Source organism: Pleurodeles waltl, chromosome 1_1 (assembly GCF_031143425.1).
Source record: "Pleurodeles waltl isolate 20211129_DDA chromosome 1_1, aPleWal1.hap1.20221129, whole genome shotgun sequence".
NCBI classification, from domain to species: Eukaryota; Metazoa; Chordata; class Amphibia; order Caudata; family Salamandridae; genus Pleurodeles; species Pleurodeles waltl.
Genome location: NC_090436.1, coordinates 666,990,541 through 667,009,449, shown reverse-complemented (window position 1 = coordinate 667,009,449; position 18,909 = coordinate 666,990,541). Strand labels below are relative to the sequence as shown.

General features: G+C 44.1%; 1 protein-coding gene across 3 annotated transcripts in view; it reads left to right on the top strand.

Annotated features, from left to right (window-relative positions):
- The window catches only part of SNCAIP (synuclein alpha interacting protein), a 372,935-nt gene that overhangs the window by 53,218 nt on the left and 300,808 nt on the right, over positions 1-18,909 (top strand). For 2 of the 3 annotated variants that reach the window (XM_069226977.1, XM_069226964.1), the window contains exon 2: positions 11,581-11,639. The gene's annotated coding sequence lies outside the window, so the exon portion shown is untranslated. Of the gene's footprint in view, positions 1-4,723; positions 4,857-11,580; positions 11,640-18,909 lie in introns of those variants that run through there. The other variant, XM_069226971.1, reaches the window with a different exon arrangement.

Genomic DNA, 18,909 nt, shown 5'->3' with positions numbered 1-18,909 from the left:
TGCTCTCCATTCTGAGTGGTGATAACACCCTACTCCATGGCCTCCAAGACTCCACACTGTCACCCAATAAGGGTATCCTACATGCTGCAGTGTATCTCATCCAGGGCCTGAAGTAATATATTCAAATCACCCCCATTCTGATGGAACTCACCTTCCTACACCACCTTCCAAACCGGCTGCATCATTTACAAAGCCATCACGACTAGCACCTCTTGATTATCCTACAGACAAGGTCACTATCTCTGGTAGTTCTTTGCACACCCGTAGCCAGGTCACCATCAATCTGCTGACCAAGACGTGTAAAAAAGAACAAGCATTTGAAATGCAATTGGTCTTGCATTTACTTGAGTTGGAGCTATTGGCATTGTAAATGCATAACTGGACTTTTTTGCCACATTAATTGGTCAACCCTGCCTCACATTTTAGTTTTTTCTGCCATATAATTCCAGTGGCCCTGCATTTAACCAAGGGCTAGTAGGCCTGGAATAGTTTTAAACAAGGCCCTTGAAACACAAACTACTCCCCGGTGCAAAACACATTTAATTGGCAACTGGTACAATCAACATTGCCTGTGGGGGTGGGTGGGGGCAATGAATAAATAATTTACTCCAAGAATGCATGCTTACTGGATCACTGTCCCTGTACTGCAGTCTGGGAAGTCAAACAAAATGCCCATGATTTTTCACACGCTTGAGGGGGGGCACCTCACATGATATTAATGATCCTCCGTCAGGCCTGAACTGAAATATTAGTTCTAAAATATAGACCATTGTACTGCATAATCAACTGTAAGCTGTCCTCCAGGTTCGTTTTATAAATACACGCACACACAGCTCAAGTTTCACAGACTCAAACGTGTGTAGTTCATCTAGTCGGGTTTCTGCTTTGTATTTGTAGCTTGTTTCACGTTACAAAAATAAAACTGCAAGCCCCAGAATGGAAAGCTGAAACATAAACTAAATGCGCGAATCACTCATCGAACTAGGGAGCCGGACAACTTTACAAATACTACTCCAGTTTTTTTCCAGCTTGTATCACGTTATAAAAATAAAACTATAAGTCCCAGAATGAATGTGTGCTGCAAAGAACATGTACTTAGCAGATGAGAGTGCATATAATGTAAAAAATAACTGGCAATTAATATTCTTTTTCTGAGAGAGAACATACTTATGTCTTGTGAAAGTTTGGACTCATTATAAGGTAGTGCAGAGGGTCAATGTTCTTTCTGGAGGGAGAACATACTTTTGTCTAGTGGAAGCTTGGACTCATAAGGTAGCGCAGTGGGTTAATGTGCCTGCTGCAAAGAACATGTGCGAGGCAAATCACAAAGTGCATATAATGTAAAAATGTCAAAATAACTCTGTCAATTTATGTTCTTTCTGGAGAGAGAATGTACTTTTGTCTAGTGGAAGCTTGAAGTCATCATAAGGTAGCACAGAGTTAATATGCCTGCTGCAAAGAATGTGTGCTAAGCAGATCAGAGTGCATGTAATATGAAAACGATACCGCTGATCAAGACCCGCTCTGAGCGCTGTGATTACCATGGCAACCACAAAGCACAGAAAAAAGAAAAAAGTAGTTCGCCCATGCTGAAGTATATCGGCAATCGTGCAATTATCCCTGTAACTAGGTCGGTGTCCAAGGCGGTAACTAAAACACCCCAAGGCGGGACAAACATAAAGCATTTACCAATGACATCAAGGGATTTTTCAATGGCAAGCCCACGAATGAATGAAAGTGATGGGCCTGAGGTGGGCGTGGTTAAAAGCCCACTATACAGGTCAAAGTGCTTGCACGCTCGACATTAAAAGCAGCAGAGGGTACATTTCAGCCCATCGACTGGTAAACAAGGACATTTTAAAATGAACTTATTCATAACTGAAATGAAGAGTAATGTCCTGTAAGCCTACTTTACGTATTCCATACTTGCAGCTTTGTTGTGTCTGTTGCCTTTGTGCTTGGCCATAAGATGATCCATAACTACTCTGTTGTCCGCAGCCCGACTGCTTGTCTGCAGACTGTTCGTAACTGCCGCAGCTTTGTTGACCATGCTTCTGGTTAGCTTGTTGAGAATACCCTAGCCCCAGCTGTAAGGGATAAGCCCCGTAACTAAACAGAAAAAAGGGACATTGGATTCTCCACTTTGTGTTTGGCAAAATAGTAGTGTGAAAGTAAAAACATTGAAACTCACCCCTGGACAGTTTGCTGAGAATAATCTGAAATGATAAGCGGTGAAAAATACATAAACGCCATTTTAGGCAGAATTGCAATAGCACAATTGATCGCAGTGTCGCTTCTCATCACATAAAATAGCCTCAACATACGTTTCATGCTACATTAGCCCCGATACAACTACCCCTGTAGGGCTAAACTAAACCTCGATGGTTTTTAGGGACACAATTGGGCTAATGCACACAATACTAATCTCCAGCGAGACCGCGTGGTCAGTTGAAAAGGGTTAAATGTGTGGCCCCGGGTCGTTTTATCACACACCGGAAAGTCAGTCACCTTTCCAATAACCTGGAGTATTCCTCAAACCATAGCTAACCCAATTAATTGTCCAATATTATGGTCATGCAGAAAAATCTTGTACGAGCTACCGTGTATCTTGTGTTTTTTAGAGCACTGGGATAAACCCAAAAAGGAGGCCAGTGAAGAGCTAAATTCCAATCTGTGTGCAAAAAACGTACGAGAGATACAGACGGGTCGGGATTCTGATCCGTGATAATTCACGAAAACTCGGAATTTCCCCCCAGATGACCGCCAACCTTAGCGTTGCAAGCAGGCACTCCGGTTTAGACATGTGTCCCTGCCCTCCTGCTAAGGCCCGTTGCCCCAAAAAAGTGGAAAATAATGTATCCATCCCATAGTCGTCATAGTCCACAGTGACAACGGCTGTCGAGGATGGGGGCCTGAATAACTTGGAAATCAAGGTAGCGACCTGGCGCTCTGCATGGCGCACAACCTTCCCAACGACAAGGCAGCTGGCTCGGGACAAGGAAGTTACCGCACACGAGGGTACAGCAGCCTGTCCAAACACACCGAAAACATGCGAAGATCATAGCTAGTACTGGTCTCCTTTCTGGATGATGCCCACTGCAGTTTATCCATATTGGCCTGTCGCCCACGTGCTCAACCACCCTATCAAGTTTGTAAAACGGTTTGACACCTCGTCAGGAGTACTAAGCCCTTTATAAATACAATGATTAATGGTGCAGACGCCGACTACCGCTAATAAAATACTTTTTAAACCATTCTCAATGCAACAAAATTCCGAGCATTGATTGCTCATTACAAGCATCCCTGTTAATTGTGATATATCACTATGAAGTTTTCAAATACCGTTTCTGGCAATAAAACACATTTGTCTGCATAACGTGTAGATTTTGACGTGATAAGGACTAAAACAAAATTCAAAGATTTAAAAATAAACTCACCAAATATTGGACTTAATAGAGTGTGGTTTAACTGTGTGCTATTATTATACATCGCAAGTAAGACGCCTTAACCGTTTCCCAAAGGGTTTCCCCTTCAAAATGCCCCTCTGTCCAGCAACACTGAATCAAGAACCTCTTATGACATACCCCACTGTCATTGTTTTTAAACATGTACTTTAATTCTTGTATGTCACAGACCAAAAACGTGGCTCAAACACTTAAACATTTTAAAAGCTGTATCTATCCTCCCCCAGAGCCGGAAATTAAATGGAAGCTTGGAGTCATGATAAGGTAGCGCACAGGGTTAATATGCCTGCTGCAAAGAACGTATAGTAAGCAGATCAGAGTGCATATAATGTAAAAGCGATACTGCCGATCTAGTTCACACTCTGAGCTCCATGGCAGCCACGAAGCGCAGACAAAAGAAAAAAAGTAGTTTGCCCAAGCTGAAGTATATCGGCAATCGTGCAATTATCCCTGTAACAGGGTCGGTGTCCAAGGCGGTAACCAAACTGCCCCAAGCCGGAACAAATATGAAGCATTTACCAATGACATCAAGTGATTTTTGAAAGGCAAGCCCGCAAACGAATGAAAGTGGTGGGCGAGGTTAAAAGCCCACAGTACTTACAACAGGTCAAAGTGCCTGCGCGCTCAACCTAAAAAACGAGGCAGCAGGCTTTTTCCATTTCTGCATCTACGATCTGGAACAACATCTCTGTATCCATGAGACCGCTATAATGGTGCTTTAATTTAGGAAAGAGTTGGAGACATACTTCTGTACTGAGCACTACATCACCATGCATTAACTTTCCACAAACCAGATATCTTGCCTATCCCTTGTTGACGTTTTAGAAATGCCACATACATACATACATAATACATACATACATACAAGTGGGTATTAAATGTCATACTATTTAGAAACTTGCCTCACTTTTTTCTAACTGAAGCAGCCTTAGTCGCTGCTTTGATCAGGAAATTAAATTCAGATTGTCCCCTTGATCATTTTGGCTGGGAAAGGTGCTACCGCTTTTAAAATTGGTTGCGGCTTATCTGCTTTCTTCTACAATTAGCATGTTATTGTTGTGGTGTCCTTTATGACTAAAGAGCAATAGTTTTATCCTTCTTGAACAACATTGCATTAGATCAGATGCCTCTTCTAACTTTTCTCTTTCCTGCCTCCTCCTGCTAACATTGTTGAAAAAGTGGCAGCTTGTTAGTAGTCCTGAGCCACACGCTGCAGGAAGACAACTTGTCTGTTGGTTTTTGTCTCCCCTCGCTGGGTATGGAGAACCACATATCCCTTTATGATAATCTCAGATGGTTACGAGGTGCTGGTCCTTAAGTCCTTCCGGGTGCACTGGGTCATGCCGTCCTGCTGGATTGGAAATATGAATCTTGGAAACATCTTATAAAAAGGTTTGTCTTTCTCACTGACTGGTTGCTTATATCAAATCACTATTTGTTGCTCCTTAATGTGCATCTCTTGCATTGTTCCTCAGGGTTTGTTGTAATCTTTTCTGTTTATTGAACTTTGACGTGCTTCATTCAATATCATAGTCTTGTATTTAATATGTATGCCGATTACACGTATGTCCTCCTGATGTTCAGTGAAACTTTGGACCATGACACAGAATTTCCCATGCTGCATTCATCAGGTGAGGGACTTGTTCATATGCCATTATCTAAAGCTTAATTTGGTCAAAAACAGATGTATTATTGTTTTGCAGCAGTTGAGACATATGGTGGCATTGTCTTTTTCCAGAAGGAGAGGAGACACTGCTATCACCAGTTGGCTTAGTTTTCAACCTGTTTTTAAACTTTGACAAACACCTTTCATTGAGAACCCAGGATTAAGGCATTATCTTTTGGCTATTTTTAGCTTTTGAGAGTTGTGTGAAATTCTTGCTTTCCTTTCTAAGGATTGGTAGGTCTCTGCTATAACCAACATAATTAAATTCTGGCAGGAATATGGAAATTGCCTTTCTTGGTATCTAGTCCAGAGCGTGACCACCCATCTACTTTGTGGGGCGAGAGATTTCGCAAATGTTTCTCCTTTCTTGGCACAGCTACTTTGGTAAACTAGGAGAAATAGTTTTAGTTTAAGGTGTTGTGTATTGTCCAATGTGTTTTGCTAGGACAGTTATCCCTCTTTACTTGAAGCAAAATGGAAAAATCTCTTGGCTATCATAACAGAAAGTTTACATTTGTTTTACTTCCTTCACTTTATTTCTTCAGCAGCCATCATTAAACCTTATGTAAGAACGTCATTTTCCATGAAACATTGGGGGGAAGAAAATAAAAAAAATACACGAATGCCAGTATAAGGTCCTCTTGCGACAGTCCTTATTCCTCTTACTTCCTGCAAACACCGCTGCCGATTTTCCAGATCAGTCTTGTTTACCCGAATCCATTCCTAGGAGAGAAGAAGAACCACGTGAGATTCCACACTCTAGTACAATAGACAGAAACAACAGTCATATATAATCGTGATACAAGAAGACAACATTATCAGAGATGTAACCAGTCATTGTCATCAAATAACAGGAAAGTAAAAAAAAAAAAAATTACATACCACTACGCAGCAACACAGATAGTGCAGGAACAGGTAAAGACAATCCACCATATATGGCGGTAACAGTAAAATCATTGTTTAGGGAGGGCAAACCCTCACCCCATGCCCTTAATAGAATGGAAACTTTCCGTTATGATAGCTAGGACATTTTTCAATCTATGTCAGGACTGTAGACAAGGATTAGGCTGATATAAAGCTTGTCCACTACCACAGAGGCAATATCGTGGACTGGTTTAAAGTAAAATCTCTTCAGTGTGTGCCCAATGGGGTTTTGAAAGTGCAATGTGAAGTTGACACTACCCGGGGGGGCAAAGATCTTCTGTCATAGCTTCATAGGGGGCTGTGGGAACATGGGTTATGAGACCATACAAGAATTATATTTTGTTCTCCTCAAGATATGGAAAGTAACCCGGGCTAAATACTCTACAGGTAATATCCAGGACCCTGACATCCGAAACTCTACAAAGGAGACTAAGCAGAGTAGAGTTGCCAACTTCGTCGATAGCTGTTTCCAAGACAGGTTTTTGTTAGAGGGCCAGGATTTGACTAGGGAGAGGACTTTAGTCACATCCCACAAGGTAGAATACCTCGGTTCTGGAGGAAGTGGAAGGCGAATACCCTGGAGCAGTTTACACACCAGGGAATGCTCTCCCACTGGATGACCATCCACCAGTGAGTGACCAGCTCCAATAGCCGAGCTGAAGTTGTTGCTAGATCTATAAGCCCGACACTCCGAGGCCAAAGAAGCAAGAAAATTTCAGAATATTCACAACATTGGTCCCCACGGGATCCAACTGTCGTTGACCACACCAACACAACCGTCGAGACTATGCCAACCAATAAATTTTGGTTGTGGTATCCCTCCAAACTTTGGAGAGTAACATAGCGTGTCTTGCGAAAGGCCTGGGACTTTACAGCATTCCTGGTAATCCTCCAGGGCATGAGCTGTAGAGAACCTTCCAGGAGCAGATGATGAGGGTTCCACCACGGGATCCTTGGGGAAATCCTGAAGTAGGGGTAGACTGATTGGAGAATCCCAGAAATGTTCCATCAGAACTGGAAACAAAGCTTGAGATCTCAAATCGTGGTGATGATCACTACGTCCACCTGCTGTCTCCTTACAAGTGTGGAAACTCTCATGGTCATGGCAAAGGGGGGAAAGGCATACAGTCTCTCCTCCTTCCAGTCTTGCAGGAAGGCATGTGTCACTACTGCATTGGGATCCGGCTTCTAACTCTAGTACCTGTTCAGTTGGTGGTCCAGACGGGACACAAAAAGGTTGATTGAGAATGGGCCCCACCTGGCCTGCAGACTCTGGAACATGGAAGGATCTAGCTTCCAGAGGCTCATGTCATGCAGGTGCTGTGACTGCCAATCGGCCACCTGATTGAAAGCTCCCAGCACATGCTCCACCGTCACCGATATCTGGTGTTGTAGACAATACATCCAGAAGCTCTTGGCCAGATCTGACAGTGTGTTTGAGTGGGTTTCCCCCAGGTGTTTGATGTAGCTCACCACTGCCACATTGTCCATTTTGAGGAGGACATAGCACTGGGCTTTGTTCTTGATCCAGCAACGGATTGCAAAGGACCCCACCAATAATTCCAAGCAATTGATATGAAGAGAGTGCTCCTCTGAGGACCACTTTCTGCCTTTGGACAAATCTCTGCAAGGCACCACCAACCTGCTCCACTGGCGTCCTACTCTTTCACCAGATCTGGTTGTGAACTGAAGAGGGCTTGACCATTCCAGGCCTCCACGGGGGCTGTCCATCATCTGAGCTCCTCTAGGGCTTCCTTTGAGTAGGCAACTGATTGGGAATAGGTCAGGCCTCGGCAGAGATGGGATATTCTGAGACGCCGAAGGCCCCGGTAATGCAGAGGTCCCAGAAGGTTTGCCTGGATGGAGGACGATAGGAGACCCACCACTCGAGCTTTCTGTCTGAGAGATGTGATGGGTTAGGACACGGTCCTTCTGAGTTTGTCTTGTACAGTTTGCAGGATGGAAGGTGGCCTGCAATGAACCCACCACAAACCCTAGAAATTGTAGGCATTGTGATGGGGAGGTGACCAATTTCTGCTTGTTGATGATGAAACCAAGAGACTCCAGGACACTGAACATGGGATATCAGCCTTAGGGACACTGAGCCATGAGGAGGATGTTGTCCAGGTAGACAAAAAGTCTAATGCCTCTGGCTCGCAGATGCTGCACCACAGGTTTCAGCACCTTGATGAAACACCAAGGTTCGGAAGACACACCATAAGGAAGAGTTGTGAATTCGAAGGTCTGAGAACAACATTGGCATTGTAGGAACCATTTGTGTGGGGGGGGGGGAATGGGAATTGTGAGATAGGCGTCCTTCAGATCGAGGCGAGCCATCCAGTTGTTTTTCTGCAATAGATCTCTGAGAAGGTGGATGCCTTCCATTATGAAATAGCAAATTCTTTGAGGTTGATGACAGGATGTTGCCTGCCGTCCCTTTTGTCCACCAAGAAAATATTGCTGCTAAAGCCTTTGGGGTGAGTTTGTGGTTGGATAATTGCATCTTTGTCCAAAAGTTGTTCTACCTCTTTATCTACCAGAAATGATTGGGCTGGGGAAAGGGATAGAGATCTGGGTCTGCGAAATTGGGATGGGGAGCCGTAGAACTCTATCTGGAAGCACTTGACTGTCTCTACGACCTAGGCGTCGGATGTGAGGGCTTCCTAATTGTGAATTATGAAAGAACTGTGCTAATGTGTCCCTAGGTCAGAGCCCGAAGATGGTTGTACACTCACCTTTGGAAATGGTTGAAGAGTTGCCTCCCCTGGAGGGTCCACTTGAGCTTTGTCGGCATGAGTAGCTTCTTGTAGAATAGAAGGTGCAGAATCTGGAGGGATCTTGCCATTGTCCCCGCCGGTTTCCCGAGCTTCTGGGAGGGGCTTTAGGAGGAGGTGCGGCCAGCCGAGCACCCACTGCCAGCCCTGGTAAAAACCTGATGTGTTAAGAGTCTCTTGATAGAGGATTAGGCCTTATCCAATGAATTAAATGTGACCCCAAACTTCTAAAGCTCACGGATGAAAGGGTCCCCAAAGAAACCCCCTTGCACGATCGGACTTGTGTCCAAGGCCGACAGTTCCCCAATCTTCGGGCATATCTTGATAAGAAGGGAGCAGTACCTCTTGGTGGAAATTGCACCATTGGCGTTTCTGAGAAAGATGACAGGCTGCTGGACCCAGCCCGAGAGGGCATCTGGGGAAAATAAGGGCACCTGACGCCTTGGCGTCCCAAGCCATGGCAAGAATCTTGAAGCGAGGGCCCACAACATCTAAAAGTTTGTCCTGGCAAGTGGACTAGGATGGGTCAGTCCCCCTCTTGGGGGCAAAGTAACAATACTGGCATCAAATCCTGGTGTGAGGGCCACCTTGCCCTCCAGTGACGGCAAGGGCACTCTGCCTTCAATTGGCCCCGGAAGTCCTTATCCAGGGGTTTATGTAGGCAATTAGCAATGTAGACGGCGACTTTAGGTGCTGGGGTCCACTCAGCAGGACGGGGGTGTAGGAGTCCATCAGGAACAAGCATGCATAATTCTCACCAGGGTGAGATCCCCTGAGGCTTGCTCGCCATGTGGAGCGGCAGAGGAGGTAGAGGGGCACCAGAGTCTGTCTGGCTCCATGTCGCCGTCTGAGGTGCCCGGGGAGTCATCCCTGCCGAGGAATGGAGGCTGGGGTGAAGGCTTGGAACGCTCCCCTGTGGTACCCAGAGGTGAGGATTCGATGGGGGGGCAGTGAGTCTGAGGAGGCCTTTTTAAGGCACTCAGAGGCACCCAGGTCTACCCCAGAGTCACCCCCGCGTTTGCACTTCCCGTTGGCTGCAAGTGGCAAGCCTGAAAGTAGAGGGACCTCTGGTCTGGGGTTTTCTTCCCTCCTGCGGAGGGGTTGTTGGCACTGAGACACCAAGTGCATATGATTCCTATCCAAGGGTGCTGCTGCTTGCGAGACTGCCATATGTATAGAGGCATTCATGATATCACAAAAATGCTCGATAGAAAGATAGGTGATGATCTCCTCCTCATGATATTCAGATACAGCGTCCTGCATTGTGCAATATAGGGGGAACGGTTGTGAGCAGTAGCCAATATAGGGAGGGGAACCTTTCACGGTACTAGAGAGGTGTAGCTGAAGGCTCTTTTAAACTGACTCACACTCAGGAACAGATGCACCCCTTATTGTTAACGGGGAATAATCAGGCGGCCTGGGTCATGGCCCTAAAGAATAGAAAAATGTCAGTAAAGGCTGAGTACAGAACCCAGAAGGGTGTCAAGACTCTGGGTTTGGGCTTGTGAGCTGGCCGAAGGCTGAAAAGGAGACCGAACAATCAAGATCAAAGTGCACACGTGCTTGTGTAAATTTGCTGGCAGGCAAGATCAAGGTGCGAGCAGCACGCTGACAACAAACAGCTCCCGAACAATGGGGGCGGCCGAGCGCGTTTCTTCTGATAAGGAGATGAAACTGATGCGTCTGCCGCCGCAGGAGGTAGGGCGCGTAAAGCGTGTACTAAGAAATAAGCACGGTGCACCCTAGTAGCCAGAAGACCGCTCCTTGCAGCGAGCCAAGTTAATGACAGAAAGATAGTGGCAACAAAGGAGCGAACAAGCGTACCTGCGGCCGCACTAAGGGAAATAATAAGGTTACAACAGTAAGATGCACAACAGTTAGGCAATAATAAGCATAAAGCAAGGTATAATTTGAAGTATTGTCAGAAAAAACAAGCATAACAGCCTGAGAATGTTAGCTTGCAAGCTGCTGGAGCAGCGAAGAAAGAGGAAGAAGGACTGTCTCCAGAGGACCTTATAATGGCATTCGTGGATGTTGATCGATTAATTTGTTTGACTCCTTTTTCCCAATGTTTCATGGGAAAACACAGTTCTTACATACTGTTTTATGATTGCTGCTGGAGAAATAAAGTGGAGAAAGTAAAGTCCAATCCTCACCTCCAGTCCTGACATAAAATCAGTGTCATATAGTTCTTTGCATAGTCTCTGCTCCAGTTTACCTGAATTACTAGTGGTTGTGCAATTTAAGTTCTCCCTGTTGTTGTATTTCAGTGTTGACTCTATCAGTGTGAAACACACTTCCTTTGGCACTTTGGCTTGCATCCAACCTGATGAGTTTTTGTAATTTAATAAGAGCTAAGTGACCCTTGGATTTGATTTGTATTTTATTGTCAGGAAACAGTTCAAGTTCATAGTGCCACATTTCAGGCAGCACAATTTTAAATTTTTTTGTATGTTGAGCTTCATAATTTTTACTTTTCTTTTAGTCATTAATTCTGTTCAGTCATTAATTCTGCATAACGTGAATGTGCAGTGTTGAATAATTGTGTTTTTCCTGGTTAAGCTCTATATTTCTATAAAAATAAATAAATAAATCCGAATTGAATCCTTATCTTCTTGTCTTTACTTGCTTCTCTTGAGATGATATACGGTAACATGATTTTGAAGTACATGGCTGTTCATGGTAGCTATTTCTTTATTTGGTGCTCTATGAGGAAAGCAATTTACTAACCCAGCCTCACTTCTATTTACAGTTCTATGTAAAAGGGTGGGTCTCCTGAAGAGAAGAGATGTTACTTTGCAAAGAATCCAGGTAAGCTACAAGCCTCTGTATTTTTTGTAATGGCTAATGCCCTTGCATGTCTTTGATCGGTCACGTCATTGTTATGATGCAGAAGTGAGAATGAGATGTCTTTATTCCTATATTTTGTTCCGTATCATACACTTAGGTTGCCTCGTGGTGGGCGTAGTGAAAGGGATCATCGTGAGTGTGTTCATTTTGTCGTGGAATCACTCTGGGGGGGAGCAGATGGGGGGAAGTAATATAACAAACCTAAGAATGGTGCACGGGCAAGCAGTAAAATGATTGGACGACTGAGTATGACTATCCCTTACACCGGGTAATATCTGTGTCTTCTTTATGGCACACACACTCACAACTAAAAACATACAATACATATTTTGAAAATAAAAACATAAAAAACTTTACTCTAGTAATACTACTCACGGTGACACTAGTGATTAGATAATGAAAGTTATCTGTGTAATGCGTATAATCACTTGGGACTCATATGGGAACCTAATATTTAACAAAACCAAGATTAAAGAAGTTACTTTCCTGTTTCTTATAGTGTTACGCGCTACCTCCAGGGAAATGTCTCTGTGCAATACATTTTTGAAAATTACATATCCTGGTAAACGTAAAAGGGGTGACTTGTTAGTGTGTCCAACATTTCCTAATCTCTTAAATTTTCTGTACTACCATGCACACTGCGTAAACTTACTTTCAGGACATGAGTACTGCTTACAAGACAGGTCAAAATGAAGGCAGTCAAGCACTGTTCTCCTTTGTTTCTTTTCATCAGTGTTTGTGGAGGCTTACCACGTGTTATCGTTTGAGGAGAGTTAGCTCATGTCGCAATAATAGAACAGCCAGAGGATGTATTTTGACAGCTAATGGCTGTAGGGAAATTCGAGGTAACTCTTTTTACCTCGCACACCACACAAATAGCGCAGGAATAGGGAATCACATAACAAAATAAGCACTTAACAATTACCTAAAGGAGCACATTTTACAGCTGTGAGTCATTATGCAGACTAAAAGGTGGAGCATTATTAAACTTCGGGACATGGGAAATTGGCACTGAACAGTGCAAAAGAAGTTGAAAAATGTTAATTGACAGATTATCGTCCCTAGTCCATACATTAGGTATCCCCAACACCTTTATAAACCAGCAGCTGATCATAACCTCAAATGTACCATCCCCATTAAGTAGTGTCAGTCAAACACACCATTTAATGTATTCATGTCTAAGACCAGATTGAGGAACGGCCACCCTTTTCCTTATGCATCATTAACACATTCTGACCATTGTAACTGGAAAATAAAGCATGCAAATATCTCAATATCCAAAGGAGTATACCAGGCATCTCTTCGCAGCAGAATCCACAGGCTCTAGAGCCTCTTTCGATTAGCTACCCGTCTACAAATTCTTACCTAAAGTAGGTCACCATCCCGTCTTCAAATGACTTCTCAAACCTCATATCTCTTCTATAGGTTTAATAATCTGACAAATTCTTCATAATTAGATCCCCCTAGCCTGGCTTTTCTATATCATTAGGATGTTTGGCAAGTTATTCTCTCGCCAGTTCCCCGCTCCCACCCTCCTCCTGTGTAGAGTACAAAATCATCCACATGATAGAGAAAGCAGTAGGCCTCCTGTGGTGGTGGTTCCCAGAATACTGAATCCTGTGCGCATAAAAACAAATTCTACCACGAAAAATATAACCCTGTTTCCATTCAATTCCAATTGGGGTCCCACCAGAAGGAACCAGGGGGACCTTCAAAGGATTCACAACCAAGCAGTCAAAGAAAAACTGACTAAAGAACACTGGCCTTGAATGCAGTCCTCTCTCTCCTGGTGAAACACATAAAAAATCCTATGCACCACCAGTGGCGGCCGGCAGCTTTGGGAGGGGGGCGGGCGGGGCAGACACACACACACAAACACACACACAGACCCATTCTTTCACACACAGACACGCACGCTTGCTCATCCATTAACAACACTCATTCCATTCAAACATGCACGCACCAAACATTCATTTTACAAGATCACACACATTCATTCTTTCACACACACATGCACGCACGCACATCCATTAACAACACTCATAACACTCAAACATGCACGCGCGCACCAAACATTCAATGTAAAACATAACACACATACACACACACACACACACACTTACCTTTAGCCTCCAGGTCCCAGGAGGGTTGGGACTGCTGCCTTCCCTCATTGGCTGACCTGAGGTCAGCCAATGAGGGAAGGCAGCAGTCCCAGGCTCGTCACAGAGTGGGATGGGGTCTGTGAGACTGCTGACTCCACCCCACTCTGTGACGAAGTGTCACTGATTGATACTCGCCCTGGGCGCTTCAGGGCTTAAACTGAAGCGCCCAGGGAGAGTGTCAATTGGTGACGCTTTCCTCTTCACCCAGGGGAGGGCCTTGAGGCACCTTTGCTGGGCCGAGGAGGTCACGCCCATAGGAGCTGTGATCTCCTCAGCCCAGCAAAGTTCAGCTCAGGCAGCCAGGAGTCTGCGCAAATCGCGCATGTCTGCTCCTGGCTGCCTGACCTGAGCATGAAGAGAGTGTGTCAGGCTGACCTTTGTTCAGCCTGACAGACACTCTTCATGGGGTGGGAGGGCGTGGCCCCTCCGCCCTAAAGGACGGGCCGCCACTGTGCACCACACACAAGACTGAGCGGCATAGATCCCATAATTACAAATTACTCAATTAAATATTCACTGTTAAACTCTGGTCAATCACCCTGGATTGCTACTCAAGCCCATTACACTAATCTAGCTGCTCTCAATCAGAGTCTAATGAAAGCCCCACTCTTCTCCCCCCCCCTTCCCCCTACTCCCCCTCAGGAGGCCTCACGCAGCAGCACCTCAGCCATCCAAACTGCTTGTGTGCACCAGTCCACTTAGGGATTTGGTTGGCCTCATCAATGTAAAAGACATGAGCCATGCCATCCAGTCTATACAATTCAGTTAAATCCTAATGAGGTATATCCACCCACAACTGCCTTGCCATAAATATACACCCACAAGAATAAAACAAATTGCGTTCTGAAGAGAATGTATTGAGGTTTTCCAGCACTTAACACAAACACCTATATCAATAGAATTTCTGTTAGTTTGTTATTCTGGTTGCTTGACCTTGCGCCAACTTACCAAATCGTATCAAATGCTCCCCGTCCTGTTGCCCGCTTCCACGGCTCAGAATATTCTGCTGCACATTGAACCTGGCCTTTGTGTGAAAAAGCATCTAGAGCGTGTGTCTCCCTTTTCTAAAATGCTGCCCACGGCAGTCTTATTACCACAAAGGTGAGGTTCATTATTTCCAAACTCTCTTGATTTCCTTCACAAATCATGCAGATATATTTTTACTGTTAACAGAAAAGAATCACATGCGTGGAACATGTCAGATAACTGATAAAAACTACTTTTTCGGTTAAGTCAGATTTGATGAAAACCTCGGTGTTTTCACGGTTGTCTACAAGCAGGTTTCTCGTTGCACATTTCTTATCTGTTTATGAGAATTTAGTGGTTGATCCATAGCAAGTAAATTCATGACTTTGAAGAAATGAGTTAACTCGCTAATTGTACTGTGAGCTCAACCTGCCTCTGATTAGACAGCATTGTTTTTTCAATATTTTTTTTTATGATGATTTTGGTAAACAGTGGAACAAAAGAATAAGAACACTATCACATAACGATTAAAAGAAGGTGGATATGGATAACGAACAAAATCATACAATGCCGAGTAATAAGCAACATATACGGTTGGAGTTTGACCATACTAGTACTATCTGCTTGTAGTCAAGTATATTTGTGGTGAGTGAGAGACCTGGAAATAAATGATCCACACAAAAGCTGCAGTAAGATTTGGCTCATTCTGAAGGTTAAGGTTGAGAATCCTTCAACAGGTAGAAGAAGCACTGGCCTCTGTGTTTAGGAGGGCTTCACATCTCCTTCAGCTAGACCTTCCCGGAGGGGTGGGGGGTCATGTGTCTTATGCTCTGTTTTTCCATCAGTTGTATGGATGAGGTGTCGGAGAGAACATTGCAATGTGTTGCATCATATAACCTGGGCTCTCACAGTGGGTAAGGAGGTGCCTCGAAGCCAGGCGATATCTTTTCTACATTTGGCAAGGAGTAGTGGCATGGCAATACGTTTTCTCATGCCCTGAAGGAATCTTAGCGACTATGCAAAGAGGGCTATAAGGAGACATTTCAGTGTGCTTAGATGTAATTTCGACTATTGTTTACAAAGACTGTTTTCTAGAAATCTAGAACACCAGAATATTCCTAAGCCAGAAGAATTAAATCAACCATGAGATTTGAGCATTCATGACATGACATATTTATTTTAAGATCTGTTTTGTGTAACAAAGGCATGTTAAGTATTTTTTGTCTATACGTTTGTATTTGCAACTCATGAAATCAGTGTAGTTTTCTTTACAGCAAAAGGACCAAGTTTTATAATCTAAGTTGTAGCCCAGGTTCGCTTTTCGGAAGTCGCAGGAGGATGGACATCCAGCCCTTATGGTCATCCAGCCCTTATGTTAGTAGAGGCTTTTATTTGTAATAATAGGGTAAAGTTCGGGGGTTTGTTAGGGAATCCATAAAAGCAGATCTGGCAGCTTGTGTGAGTCTTTTTTGTGAGTTTGTTAGGAAGGGAAATTAAGAGTCAAATTAATCGAGTGAGATTACTAAAGGATTGCCAAAGAGGGCCCTCGGTTGTGTCATGTTTTTACAGGATAATGTATCTCCCTAGACCGTACATATCTGTAGGGTGGGTCTAGGGAGGTGTAAGTAATGTACCATTCTCGATCTTAACCCCTCTCAACAAGCTAGTACAAAGCATGGCATTCAAACTAAAACCAGTAACCAGATAAAGTGGACTGAGCTGTGACGTCATAGCTTTCCATATCTGGCAGGATGATACCACTTCTCCCAAACGGAAGTGTAAACATATCACATCTGATTGTGCCCTGCCTACTGGGCGAAATCTGCCCAAACAGTGTAGTACTAAGGGGCATATTTATACTTTTTGAAACAAAACTGCACTAAGGCAGTTTTGCACCAAAAAGTTTAGCACTGGCTTGCTCCATTCCTGAGCGCCAGCTGGGCACCATATTTATGGAATGGCGCAAGCCGATGCAAAGGGTGAGCGAGCGTAAAAAAAGTGACGTTAGCCAGGTGGGGGCAGTGGTATGGTAAAAGGGCGTTGATTAGAGGTAAAAAAACATGCCTCTAATCAGCCTAGCATCATTTTCTGATGCAAAACCATCCATACCACATGACTTCTGTCTTAGAAAAGACAGGAGTCATGCCCACCACCCCATTGGCCAGCACAGGGGACCAGTGTCCCCTGGGCATGGCCATTGCACCCTGTGCCATGCAGGAAGCCCCAAGTTGGTGCCCCACAGGCACTTAGATTTAAAAAAGAAAGAAAAAATACTTACCTATACTTACCATACTTACCTGGGATGGGGTCTCCCATCCTTCAGTGTCCCTCTGGTGTGGGTTGGGGTGTTCCTGGGGCTTGAGGAGGGCACCTGGGGACCCATTCCATTGTGTTTAACCATGGAAATGGGTCCACCGGTCCCCTAACACCTGGTCTCAACCAGGTGTTAAATAATGGTACAAAACAAGCTTTGCACCATTATTTAGCCCCTCCTCCCACCTGTGCGTCATTTTAGCACGGGGGCTAAATATGGGGCTATGCGATTAGCACCATTTTTTAGATGAGAACGCCTACCATGCATCTCATTGACGCAAGGTAGGTTCACACATCTAAACAAATGGTGCAAACTCCAATATTCTGACATTACATGTGTCTAACGTCAAAATATAAATATGGAGTTTGTTTTGCACCGAATTTGCGAGAAAAAAAAAAGCACATTCGTCGCAAATGGAGTATAAATATCCCCCTAAGTCTCTCAAAGAATGCTTTGTTCAGTGTAATGGTGGTGTTGGTGAACAGATAGCTTGCCATTTTAATAATCCATCTCTCACTTTTTGTTTTTTGTTTTGAGATTGCTGGTCTGTAGTTAAAGCATGGTCAAGAATGATTTGCATATGGCTCAGTCCAGACTGAAGTGGCAATTGGGCAAAAGAACGATGGGTCGAAATGCAAACCCGAGCAGTTACCAGTGCTTAGACTATCACCCTTTGTGTGTTTGATGTCACGCCCTAAGCGGCCAAAGGCATGCCTGGACAGGGGTCCCGTGCTCACTGTACCACTGGAACCAAGCTACACCCAAGTAAAGCGCCCCAATAAAGACAAAAGCAGTCTTGTGTTGCTTGTGTTCTGGTTCATGTAGGACCTTACCTGACAGTTTGGGCTGGACTTTTCTCATAGGAGTATGATCAAGACTGATGTGCATATAGCTGAATCCAAACTAAGGTAGCATGGTGGCCAAAAGAACAATGGGTTAAATTGCTACTACGAGTGATTGCCAGTGGTTAGACAGAATGCAAGCACTCCTGCTATCACCTTTTTTGGTTTGGGGCCTGTAATGTCCCTGGCATTAGTTTTGGTCTCTCAGTGTATTAGAATGCCCAAGTCTGATGGATGTTGCAAACCATCTGAGGGGGTCTTCTGGCTGCACAGATGAGGTTGTGGTGGTGATTCGGAATTTTGGATTTGTTTTGGATTTGCTTCAGATTGTATTGACCCCAGAATAAACCCCATACTTATATCCCAAATTCACCAATATTGTTGTTATCTTATCCATTGATTTCCTCAAAAATGCAGTGGTCTTTTCTCTTCCATGATGATGTGACTCCTCCTCAATTGCATTCCTTCTACTTTATCCCTTTAAAAGGACCCTAAAATAAAGTATACCAGTCCCAAAACTTGTGATTTTGGCAGGACCTTCCGTAAAGGCCAGTTTTTATAGATGGAGTAGGTATTAAGTAGGATTCGAGAACTTTCCAATTGTATAATTTACACAGTAAGGTATGTGATTGCAGACAGCTGCATAAACGCTACAAGTGATGTTTTCTAAAGCTCTGTCTATATCCAGCCCCTTAATAAAGACTATTACATGCTTGGTAGCATAACCCTACTTGGAGGCTGACGGCTTTACACGATATCAAACTCCAGGGGACATTAAACTATCCAGCATGAGCAAGATAGTGCTGTCAAAAGAGTTGTTTTTTTCCAAAGGATTACGCTATATCACTCTCAGTCAATCCTGCCACTTGAATAATTTTACAATGGCATGCAAGAATTGTTTGCAGAACAGTTCTTCCCTTTCACTTTTTATTGCACAATAATGCTGA